Here is an 11,234-nt window from a genome sequence, read left to right on the forward strand (position 1 = left end):
TCCTCTGAAGAGAGGGGAACATGGAGGGGCTTGGAGGAGCGGTGTAGGAAAATGTAGAACGCCAGGGATGAATGGAGGGAGGCGGCAGCAGGAATGGATTTGGGGGGCTGCCAGGGTTGGGGTGCCGAGGGTGGGGCAGAGAGCGGAACGGAGAGAGCGCCACCTGCAACATTTTTTTGTGCAGTCTACTTGTGGAGCAGCCTAAAAGGGCAAGCGCCAGTGAAATACAGCAGCGGCATCTCAGCCGGTGTCTTGAAAGTGTTGCTTTGCAACCCTTCCCCAGAGCCTGTGGCAGCATGTTAAGACAAGCCCCTTAAGATAAACCGCTCAGCTGCCCTTTAGGGTCTGTGCAAGGCCCAAGTGGATGGGAGAGGAAGCGATCGGGCAGCAGGTCTCGGAGGAAGTTGCCCGGCACTGTGTCCAACCTTGGTCCCACTGGACGAGGCTTGCCCACACCGGCAGCTGTTCCCCAGGATTTCAGGCAAGACCTCGCAGCCATCCTTGGAGATGCCAGGTGCTGAACCTGGCATGGTCTACCCCTGAGCCATCGCCCTTCACTCCTAACACGTCTATCTTCTCGCTTTCAGGCAAGGACAGGCAAGTTCTCGCCCCAAGGGTGCTATCTGGCAGTGAGTAGAAGGTTTGCAGACACATATTTCCTCTTCCTCCTGTGAGTTCACCCACAACTGCCTCCCCACACCCCAAAAGATCTCAGTGCACCGGGAGGGGTGGTTGAAGCCTTTCAGCGTGAGATAACTCCTTTCGAATGCCAGTCAACTGGGCACTGCACCAGGATAGAGGCAAAGGGTGTAATTTCAATTGATGAGATGTGAGGGAGGGGCTGCAGTGCAGTGAAGGAGAATGGTAGTTTTAGATCTAGGATTTCTTGAACTCTAGCAGGTGGGAGGGGATTTTAGGCTCCCCAGAGAAGGCACACCACGAACATTTCTCCCCTCCTTGCTATTCCAGGCACCGCAACTGGTTCCACATGCCTGATGTTAAAGCAAAATTCCAGTTGAATAAGGAAAATGCTGTGAACACTTGCAATTTTAAATTTTGAATTCAAATCATAGCACTAACCAGAACACTGGAGGAAAAAGGAGTCGTCATCTGCTGCCTTCAGGATATAGAGATTTACATGGAAGTAAGGAATTTATTATAGAGGGATAATGTGTGTTCAGTGGTAAAATACTATCAGAGGAGCATCTGAAACCATGTACCTGCTCAAATTGGCTGCCTGCTAATCCAAGAAGTTAATCCATCAGATGAACACAAATAACCTCAAAGAGACCAAAAGTGAGTTCTTCCTAAATTTTATTCAGGATAAAAAAAATTCTCTATCCTCGTGGTACCCTGGATAGTAATCACTTAAGCAGAACAATCCCAGAGTTTCAGTAGAGCTTTTAGCCTAGTAAAAAACATGTTTAATGGTGGGAAGGTGAATCTTGGATGGGCTCATTCTGCAAACTGGCCCATAGACTGATTCCTCAAGGCCAAGGGCATGAACTGAAGTGGATCTTGGCTTTGCCAAGCCCTTAGACTCCTGGGAAAATCCCTTCCGTCCATGTAAGCTTTTAATAGGATTTTGTCCCACTGAGGGCAAGATAGCTGACCATAGTGTGTGCAGATACCCACGCCAGGCCTCTGGACTAGACTAGCTCATCTTTTCTCACTACATACTTTAGCCTCTCTCTGCTCTGGGGGAGCAGAAGTTCCACACTCCTCCTCGCATGGAGGAAGGCTTTAGCTGGCGTTGGGGGGAGAAACCCTTCCTCCCCATGCCAACCAAGTGCTCAGTCTCTTTGCAGACACCTCCACTGCAGGGATTCCTCTAAGAAGACCAGCCACTGAAGGATTGAGAGGAGATCGCAGAATACAGTGGCGAGCGCGGTGGGCCAGACTCAGGGTTTGCTTTCCCCTAGACTCACAGAAATCAGCATTGACCGTATTTTTATCTGCGCTTGTGAAGAGTTTGAGGCAGACTGTTTTTGGTGGTTCAGTTAACATCATTGTGTCTCTCTTGCCTTCCTTCTTACACAGCACCCCATGGCAGCTTACAAGATTCTCCTCTTTGTCTTATCCTCACAACAATCCTGAGAGTTAAAGGAGGGTGAGGCTCAGCGGCTGGCCCCAGGTCACCCAGGGAGCAAGGAGGAGAACCCAAATCTTCCCCCAGTCCCTCTTCGATCGCTGCAGTGTGCTGGATCTTGGTTTAACACTTTGGTTGTTAACCCCCTTTAAAAAAGGCAGGATACGAATTAGGAATACCTGCTTCCCCTGTGCCGTTCACCCGCCTACATTGCAACTCGCCTTCCCTCAAAGCTGTTGTTGGACCCGAAGCAGAAATCAGACCAGCCCCGTGTCTGAATCTCCCTGCCCAGAGAATGATTTAGATCTGGAAAACTGCATAAAAGGAGGGAGGGGAGCAAACGAAAGACCTCCCGAGCTGCTTTTAAATGAGGAAGATTCCAGCTGTGTGGATTGCATGCATACCAATTACTTTTTAGAAAATCTGCGGATTTTTTTTCCCAAAGGGAGAGCAAAAAAGGAGGTCAGGGCCAGAAAAGGAACCGTAGCAGAGTGATGTCAGTGGCTTCTGCTTACAGGTGCTATATTTCGCTATTTAGACTGCCCCTAACACCAGATTCTCGTTTCCCTCCCTGCTGTAAATGAGACGCTTTCTTTTTGCTGTAGCAGCTTTGGGAATAGGCGAAGCTGTGACATCTAAATAAGGAGACTGTGTGTTCTCCTGTCCTTTTCAGAAACGGGTTCCAGTTGTGTGAAAGCCCGCTTCAGTAAACAAGGAGCTATAATTACAGCATCTCCTCAGAAGAACCCACATGCTGTGCGCTAGCACAGGGGGGAAAGGACGATTTGGGAGGCTCGTGTCATCTCTGTGTCTCTGAGCATTTCAGCTGCTGCAAGTCAATGTGGTGCCGAGGATCTCCGACCTTTTGTTACATGTAGAACAGCCGAGGCAACGTGACCTGCACTTCCCCCTTCTGAAAAGCAGCCCTCTCTTCGCAAGGCTGGCTGAGCAAACCTTTCAGTTAGAGATGGGTGGGCAGTCACGAGCAGCAGATCACAGCTGGCCCAGGACACCACACCTGAGGGAAGCGGACTAGGTTATGTGTCCTCAGGAAGACCATGCTGTACGAGGCACACACCTCTCTCCTATACGCAACACCTGCTGCTGCTTCTCAGCATCTGCCCCTGAGGCACTTTGACTAATCGTAGGAACAGCCTTGTATAGGAGCTGTGGAGGGAGAGGTACCGAGAAGACATCCAGGGTGCTAAAGCTGCACCAATAACCACCAGGAAAATTGGTCGAGTTCTCCCAGCTTATGAGTCTTTTCCAGACTTTATTTAGAATCTTTGCTCCCGAATCACGAGGCCAGAAGCTTCATTTCCCAGGAGCGAGCGTGGAGGGTTAGAGGCCTCCCATAAAAGTGAAAGGATTCCTTTGCATATTTTATTCTGAGGAAAGTTAAGGGGCTGCAAATGGGGCATTGAGAGGGGGTCAAAACCTGTCCTGGGGGTCACTGGGGTGCCTTGCTTTCTCTGTACTGGTTGCACCGACACGGACAATGAGGATCAGGGAACCCATTGCCTTTTGGAGCCACAGGTTCAAAATCTCATCAGCACTGGCCAGCATGGCCCACAGGGAATAACGCCTTATGGCGGAAGTGCCAAAACCTTTGGCCCAGGGACTGCATCTGGCCCTCGGGGGGTCTCAGTCTGGCCTCTGCATTTCCCCAGAAAATTATGCCCCTTTCCCCACAACCAGCTCCCCTTTGGTGGTTCCCAGCTGCCGTGAAGGTTTTGTTTCCGCCACTCTAAAGGTTGAAATGCATCTCCTAAGCCTGCAGTTTGGCATAGGCTGATATTTGGGGTAATCTTAGCTTTGCCTCCACAGAATTGGGCACTCCACCCACAAGGGGTTCTTCATTCCATTCGGAGAAAGAGAAGGGCTCCTGGCCGTGTTCCATATGGCCGCGTTTGAGCCAGGTTGCCTGTGACGGCTGCGTCGGCAGTAACATTTCGGGCCATGCATCTGAGTGGGCGTTTCTTTTTCTATTTTTGGCAAACAATAGTGCTGTTGCGGTTGTTACAGAGTATTTTGTGTCACTGCCTAATGCAGGCAGCCAAAGCACACTAACCCTTAGTAGGGACACATTTCTATTATTAGAACACAAGCAGCTTAAAAAAAAAAGCTCTGTCGTGAGGGGTCTCTCCAGAGAGAATGATATAGAAAATTTGTCCCTGTGGCGGCATGTTACCTTTCCAGTCTGTCATCTGCAGCAGGGAGTGATTTGGCCTCGGAAAAAGTGACAAGAAGGGAGGTGGTGATCTGTGCAGGAATAAGAAAAGTGCCGTTTTCCAGTGTCAGCCAGGGATAGGCACTCTTTTGGGGCCGTGGACATGCTTGGCGAGGTGAGAAAGCCATTGCAAGCACCACCACACAGTGGCTGCCAGGGGAGGTGTGGCTCGTCACAAAGGCCAAGTAACCAACGCAAAAGAGCAGAGTATAGGGCAGAAGTCAAGTAACAACTCCTCGGAAGCCCAGCAGAAACCTATTTTACAGAAACCTTTTCTTCCTGCTCCACCAGCCAATCTTTCCCTCCTCCCTGCACCCAGAGAGCAGAGTTTTTCAACCAACGAATCGTATAAAGATTGGCAAATCAATTCTGGTATTACTATTCCATTGCCTCTTGCTATGGGGCTAACATGGGCCAGGGGAGAGGAGGAAAGCCCCAAAAGGGGTCCGTTGATTTGACATATGGGGTTATCCTCCTTTCACAAAGTGTGTGGAGAATGAAGGGTTGGCCTAATTAGTCTCCCTTTCCTTAACACACGCTAGTCCATTGGAAACTATCTTGGATTCAAGATAGTTCTTATCTTGAATCAATGCTTTCTTGCCTTCGATTGAAGTTAATAACACCATTATTCTTCTCAAACGCCTCTCGGCCACAAGATGGCGCCATTGGAATAAAAATTCACGCAGGACAGCTTCTTGTTCCATGGCTCAGCCTCCATTCAGGCAGGTGCCCTCCAGATGCACCGGAGTACAACTTCCGCCATCCCACCGCTGGGGATGCTAGGACTTGTAGTATAACACATCTGGGGAGTGCTTGGTTGGGGTAGGCTCCTCGTGTGAATCCCACATGCAAAATGCAGTGTGATACAGACCGCATTTCTCGGTTTTGCTATGCCGGGCGACGCATCCTTTGTGTGTTGATTGTACATGTTCGTTATTTTTACAAACAGGAATGGAGCAGTCGCTGTCACATCTATCCTTCTAGCCCAGTTGTGTCCACACTGACTGGCAGCAAGGGTTCTGCAAGCTTCCTAATCCTACCTGGAGATACAGGGGATCGAACCTGGGGCCTTCGGCGGGCAACACAGGGGCTGTCCCACTGAGTCACTGAGTGGTTTAGAAGACTTAAAGGAGAATGAGGCAAAGGCCTGAGGTTTACTGCCAAGGTTTGCTAATCCTGCAACCTCCGTATCAGTCTTCCCAGGCTTGTGGCCTGCTAGAAATTGCTGGACAATAAGACCCATCTGCTCTGACCAGTGACCATGGTGGCTGGGACTGCTGGGCTTTGTGGTCCCATCACATCCGAGGAGATGTTTGCTCCTTTGCCTTAGAAACCCATTAAAACTAAGTCTGGGCATGACCTAGTTTACAGACCAACAAGCGGCGCAATTTGGTTTGCTGGCGATTTGAAGGAAAAGGAAAACACGCCCGTTTGGACGATCAGGCTGGGCCCTTACTTTGTAAAGGAATCGGACCTGCTCTGCCAGTACTGGGTTTCTGATGAGCCAGTGTTAAACAGAACCATAGAGTTGTAGAACAGTAGAGTTGGAAGGGGCCAGAGGGTCACTGGGATTAGGAGTGTAGCAAGGGGAAATCTTGAAGAAAAAGCAAACGGCCAGGATTCCTGGCCGTGCTGCATGGCTGCGCCTGGAGGTTCTCTTTGTGTGTTGTCAGAGTGACGTCATAAGTGGAGCTTCGGAGTCCTGTTCAGGAACAGAGCCTTCCAGCATGTCTGGGCTTGCCAGACGTGATCTCCAGGGTTCCTTACGGTTTTGCAGTGCTGTATGTAGCTTATCAAACACTGTTGATGGGGTGATCCCTGAAAAGGAAGGAAAGGTGAGCTGTGTTTACTACCTTTTACTGTGTTTACCTTTAGGTAGGTAAGAGGCTTGAAAAACTGATAGAAAAGCAGCCAATTCTGCATTACATATGCAGGTGTGTCGCAAATAAAAGCCATTTTGTTATTATTTCTTTAGTCATGTCAGATGCTAAGTTAAACATATTTTGCATTCCAAAAATATGTTGATCAGCTCCAGGGATCTGGAGTCATCTCAGCCAGGCACAGAACTTCAGGACCAGGGGCTAGACTGTCACTTCTGGAGTTCCTCAGAAGGCCAGGCCCTTCCTCTGGCTTTTCTCTGATCAATCAGAGGTACGGGACTACAAGACCATGCTGGCTGGGGATGCTAGGAGTTGTATCACAACATATCTGAAGGGTTTGAGGAAGGCTGAGAAGTGTCATAGTGCCCACCTTTAGCTCCCGGCTCTGTCCTTGCTCTAACTTTGGTAAAAACCGGAGCATCCTGTGCCAGTAGCCTCTCTGATGCTTTGCCCTGGGCTCATCTTTCCAGTCAGGGGATGGCCTATGGACAGACATAAGCATTCATCAGCAGCACCCTCTCTTTGGCTAGAAGACATCTAGCATCGCTGCAAGATTTCCCAGTCTGCTACAGCTGTCTAAATTCTCCCTCCAGAATTCCAGCAAGAACTGGGAACGATCAGAGGAGGAGGAATCATCTATCTTTGAAGAAACGTTCTTCAGGGCTTGCTCTTCTTAGCTTGTTCATAGAATGGAGCCCCCAGAAATTTCTCTGTATTTTCAGAGAAGTCAGAAATTGTATAGATCAAGAGATTTGGATTTCCCATTTCCTTCACCCTGCTTCTGCTTAAAACAAAACTGCAAGGTCACAGACTTCTAGTACTGCTTCCCCCAACCTGGTGCCCTCCGGTTTTGGACTATAACTTCCATAATCTCCAGCTTCAAGGCACACTGGTGCGGACTGATCAGAGTTGGCCCAAACTATCGGGGGGGGGGGGGGGGACCAGGTGGCCTGGTTTTAAGGATGGTGCAGGTTCTGAAGAGTTCCTAATTTTTTTCTGCCCCCAGAACTGTACAGGGGCATTTTTCTCCCACAAATGTAGGTAGATACAGGGAGAGAGAGATATTAAAAATGCATCTAATAACCAAGTATGGGTTACATCAATCATCTCCCAGTCAAATCTCAACTTATTAAATCATACAAAGTTCCCCAGTCATTTTGATACACTACAAGTGGAAGGTGCACTGTGTACTTTAAAATGGATATAATCACTGAGGAAACAAAGCTTTGACAAAACATATCTAGGAAGCCGCCCAACTACTGCAACTCGGAGAGGGGCAGGGAAGGACAGCAGAGGCAGGAAGCCTCTTATTCCTATCATTGTGACAGTGCTATGCATTAAGAGAGTGTCAAACGCAACCCTGCGCATGGTCAGATGACGATGATTGATCAGGGCTGGCTAGAAGTTTTCTTCTTGTAGCTTTTTCTCTTTCCTCATATGCTACATGTTTCTACCTGAAATGATGCCGTTCAATCCCTGCAGAAAGCCCCGTAGGATCCAATGTCCAATACTGCCTAAGTGATTACTGACAGTCGTCCTCGTCATCACTGGGCTCCTTTGCTTTGGTTGTGGGGACTTCAGCCACAGCCATCGATGGATGGGGATACTTTCCTCCCTACTCCTCATAAAACCGCCCCTCTGCAACACAGACAGGCTTAGCATCTGAATATAAACAAGGGCACTTCCTTCTTTGACTCATCGTCTGTAAAGCCCTCATACGCAGCGGGTACCGGTCGCTCCGGTGTCCTACGGGGCACGACCCCCAGTTCGGGCAGCGATCGGAACCTGCGGGGCGCTCGCTATCCATGGTGCTGAAGCCGCGGCCCGGAGGAGGTTCAGCACCACGGACAGCTCCGCGGAGGCGCGCCTCCGTCCCCGCACGGACGCGGGAAGCGCGGCCCGCCGCTCCAGCGCCTGCTTCCCACCGGAAAGCTCCGGCGCATGTGCAGGCTGGTCCAAGCGGAGCAATGCCTGCCCTCGGCGCAGGGAGCGCAGCGCGGCCGCCCGGCAAAACGGCCGTTGCCGGAGCTCTTCCACTGGGGGCTCGGGCGCCCCGGGTTCCAGCGCCCGGCCACTGGCCCTCGGCTCATCTCCCGGGCAGGGCTGTTGCGCGACGCAGGTGGCGAGGCCCGCCCGGGGCCCCTTGCAGGAGGAAGGCAGGCGGGCCATCGGGGCAATCCCGGTACTCCTGCAGCGCCCAGCGCGGCCCCCATCTCCGAAGGAAGCCCCCCTGGTTCCGCGGCAACCCCTCCGGTGCGGGGGCGGCGCTTTCCTCGGATCGGCTTCCTCCAACTCGCTGCGCTCGGTTTGGGCTGCGTGCGCCATGCGGGCTGGGGCTGGTGGGAGGGGGCGCCAGGTTGGAGGAAAGCGGAGCCACGCCGGCAGCGTCTCGGGAAGGCCCGCAAGGGCGCTTTCCCGGCGGGCCCGCGAGCGCGAGGAGAAACAATGCCGACGGCGCGCCCGCTGATTGGCCGGCCGGGCGCCTCGGATCTGCACGCGCCTCGTCCCCCTCCTACCTGGGGAGCGACCGAGTCCGGCGCCGCCCCCAAAGGCGAGGCCGCCCCACCCACCGGGTAACCGCTGAGCGCCCATTGGCTGGCTCCGTTCGCCGCGAACACACGCCGCATTGTTTCTTTCCAGCCTCCGAGGCGGCCCTGCGTGGCCTCGTTCCCTTCGGGGGCGTGGCCGGCAGAAGGAGAGCAAGGAGCCCGCCCGCCTCGATCCCGGCCACTTGGGTGCCCCTCATTCCCAAGTAGATCCATCAAGAGAATTGCGCTCCTCATCCAGGCATGAGTGGAGGGTTAAATATTTATTGCAGTTTTGTCGTGCACGGAATAGAATGGCTTTAGTTTTATGTCTTTGCAAGTTTTCTTGTTTTCTACTTGTGGTTTATATCCCGTTTCGGAAAAGCATCTGGAAAGGTTTGCGCCACCCCCTTTGCAGGTGGGATGCAAGTATCCTTCGCCTTCCCCAGCCTGGTGACCTCCAGATGCTTTGGACTATGCCTCCCGGCGCTCATGAACATGGCCATGGCTGGGGCTGATGCGGATCGATGTCAAAACCATCTGGAGAGCACTGATGCTGGGAAGTGCTCTGCAAATAGTGCTGGTCCGCAGCTCCCATCAGCCCTGGCTGCCTAGCCAATGGTGAAGGCTGATGGGAGTTGCAGAACAACTTCTGGAAGGCCAGATTCCCTAGCTTTGTTCCGTGTCATTCTTCCCCCCCCCCCCCAACACATTGTGATAGATTCAATGCTTCCCCAACCCTCGAAAAGTCTGTCCCGCAAATGTGTATTATAGTTACAGCCCACCTGTTTCCCCCACCACAAAGAACCCGCGTCGCCTTACATAAGCCGCCTCCTCCTCCTCCTGACAACAACCTTGTGAGATAGACGATTTATAGCATGTAGTTGGACTACAACTCCCATCAGCCCTGGCCAGCAAGACCAATGGCCAGCAACCACCATAGCACCACTATAAGGCAAAAACGCGTTTCCCGTCCCTAGCTGCAGCCCAAGCACTCCCATCAGCCCCAACTAGCACTAATGGATAGGAACGATGGGAGTTGCAATCCAGATTATCTCCCGGTTGCCGGTGTGCGGCGAGCTTGCGGGGGGGGGGGAATGAGCCGCACTGTGGCCCGCGGTGATTGGTCGGGAGAGGCGGCAGCTGTAACGGCCAGCAACGGCTTCTACGCTCTCGCGCCCCCGCTTCCCCCAACGGCGGCCAACGAACAGCGCGGCCCAGTGCGCGTGCGCGCCGGCTCTGAGCGCGCGCGAGCGAGCCCGAGGGGCGGGGAAAGGCAATCAAGGGGCGGAGGGAAAGCCGCGCGTCCGAGCAAAACAAAGCCCCGCCGGGAGAATCGGGCGCCGGCAGTGCGCGTGCGCGAGCGTCTCCGGCGTGGGGAGGAAGGGGAGGGGGCGCGGGCGGCGGCGGCACCGCGGCGGCGACTGAGGCGGCAGGATGACTCGGTGGCTTCTCGGCCCTGAGGAGGAGGGGAGCAAGCGGCTCGGGGCTGGCGGCGGCAGGCGCAGCGGCGGCGGCGGCGGGCGGCGGGCTCTATGACCCCTCCCCCAGAAGGCTGTAGCCCCGCTCCCCGCCCGCGCCTGGGTCGCCGCCGCCGCCGCCGCCGCCGCCCGGAGCAGCGAGGGCACGACGACGGCCCGCGCCTTTCCCCGAGCGGGAGCGAGTGTGTGGGAAGGAGGACGCCCCCGGCACCGCCACCCGAGTAGGTAGTTTTCGTGCCTCCTCTCATGAAGCGCCTCGTCCTTGCTCCCTTGCGCCCCTCCCCCCGCGCCGCTGGCCAGGTGCGGAGAAAGGAGCTCCTGGGCGTGCGCGTGTTTGCGCGTGCGCGCGGCGCCCCCCCCCCCCACTTGCACGGCGGAAGGAGCCCCCGTCCGCCGCACAACCGGGGTGGGCGACTTCGGCGCCTGGACGGGTGGGGTCGTCCCGCGAGGGAGGGGCCAGTTTGAATTTTCGCCGAGCGGGGGGAGTCCCTCTCTTCCAAGCACGTGACCTGCTTTTGAGGAGGGGGATTAAGTTGCCTGGGGCTATTAATCTCCTAGCACCAGGTAAGTATAGGCTGTGGCACAGTATCGTTTGCTCCTCCACCCCCCAAAGGATTGTTTAATATCCCCCGTGTAGGCGGTTCTGGGCAGTCTCTTCAATTCATAGCTATGTTCGTTTGTTGAAGTATTAAATATTTGTATTCTGCCAAGGCAGCTAAGGACTTCTCTTAACAATGGGTTGCAAGCAGGTTTAGCTGCACGTAAAGCGGACCCAGTAAAAATAACAGGGCTAAGTTTGTTCTAGATTATTATTTTTAGGCTAGAGCCTGCCTTTTTGCAATGCAAAATCCTATGTGTGATTCTTACAAATTCATTTGAGTTCATGGAGACTTACCCTCAGGTAAATGTGCATAAAGTGCAACCTAAAGTAATAGCGGCAGTAATAGAAATGCAGGTGCATGGCAGGTAAAGTTTGGGTAACAAGCTGTTTATGAGCAAAGTTGCCTCAAATAATAGAGAAATGCAGAG

The 11,234-nt window shown here is 53.3% G+C and overlaps 1 protein-coding gene across 1 annotated transcript in view; it reads left to right on the top strand.

Annotated features, from left to right (window-relative positions):
* The window catches only part of MAPK1 (mitogen-activated protein kinase 1), a 35,135-nt gene extending 23,901 nt beyond the window's left edge, over positions 1-11,234 (top strand). The window contains exons 10-11 of the transcript XR_006415720.1: positions 37-43; positions 11,223-11,234. The gene's annotated coding sequence lies outside the window, so the exon portion shown is untranslated. The remainder of the gene's footprint in view (positions 1-36; positions 44-11,222) is intronic.

Source organism: Varanus komodoensis, unplaced genomic scaffold (assembly GCF_004798865.1).
Source record: "Varanus komodoensis strain SLA01 unplaced genomic scaffold, ASM479886v1 scaffold38, whole genome shotgun sequence".
Classification (NCBI taxonomy): domain Eukaryota; kingdom Metazoa; phylum Chordata; class Lepidosauria; order Squamata; family Varanidae; genus Varanus; species Varanus komodoensis.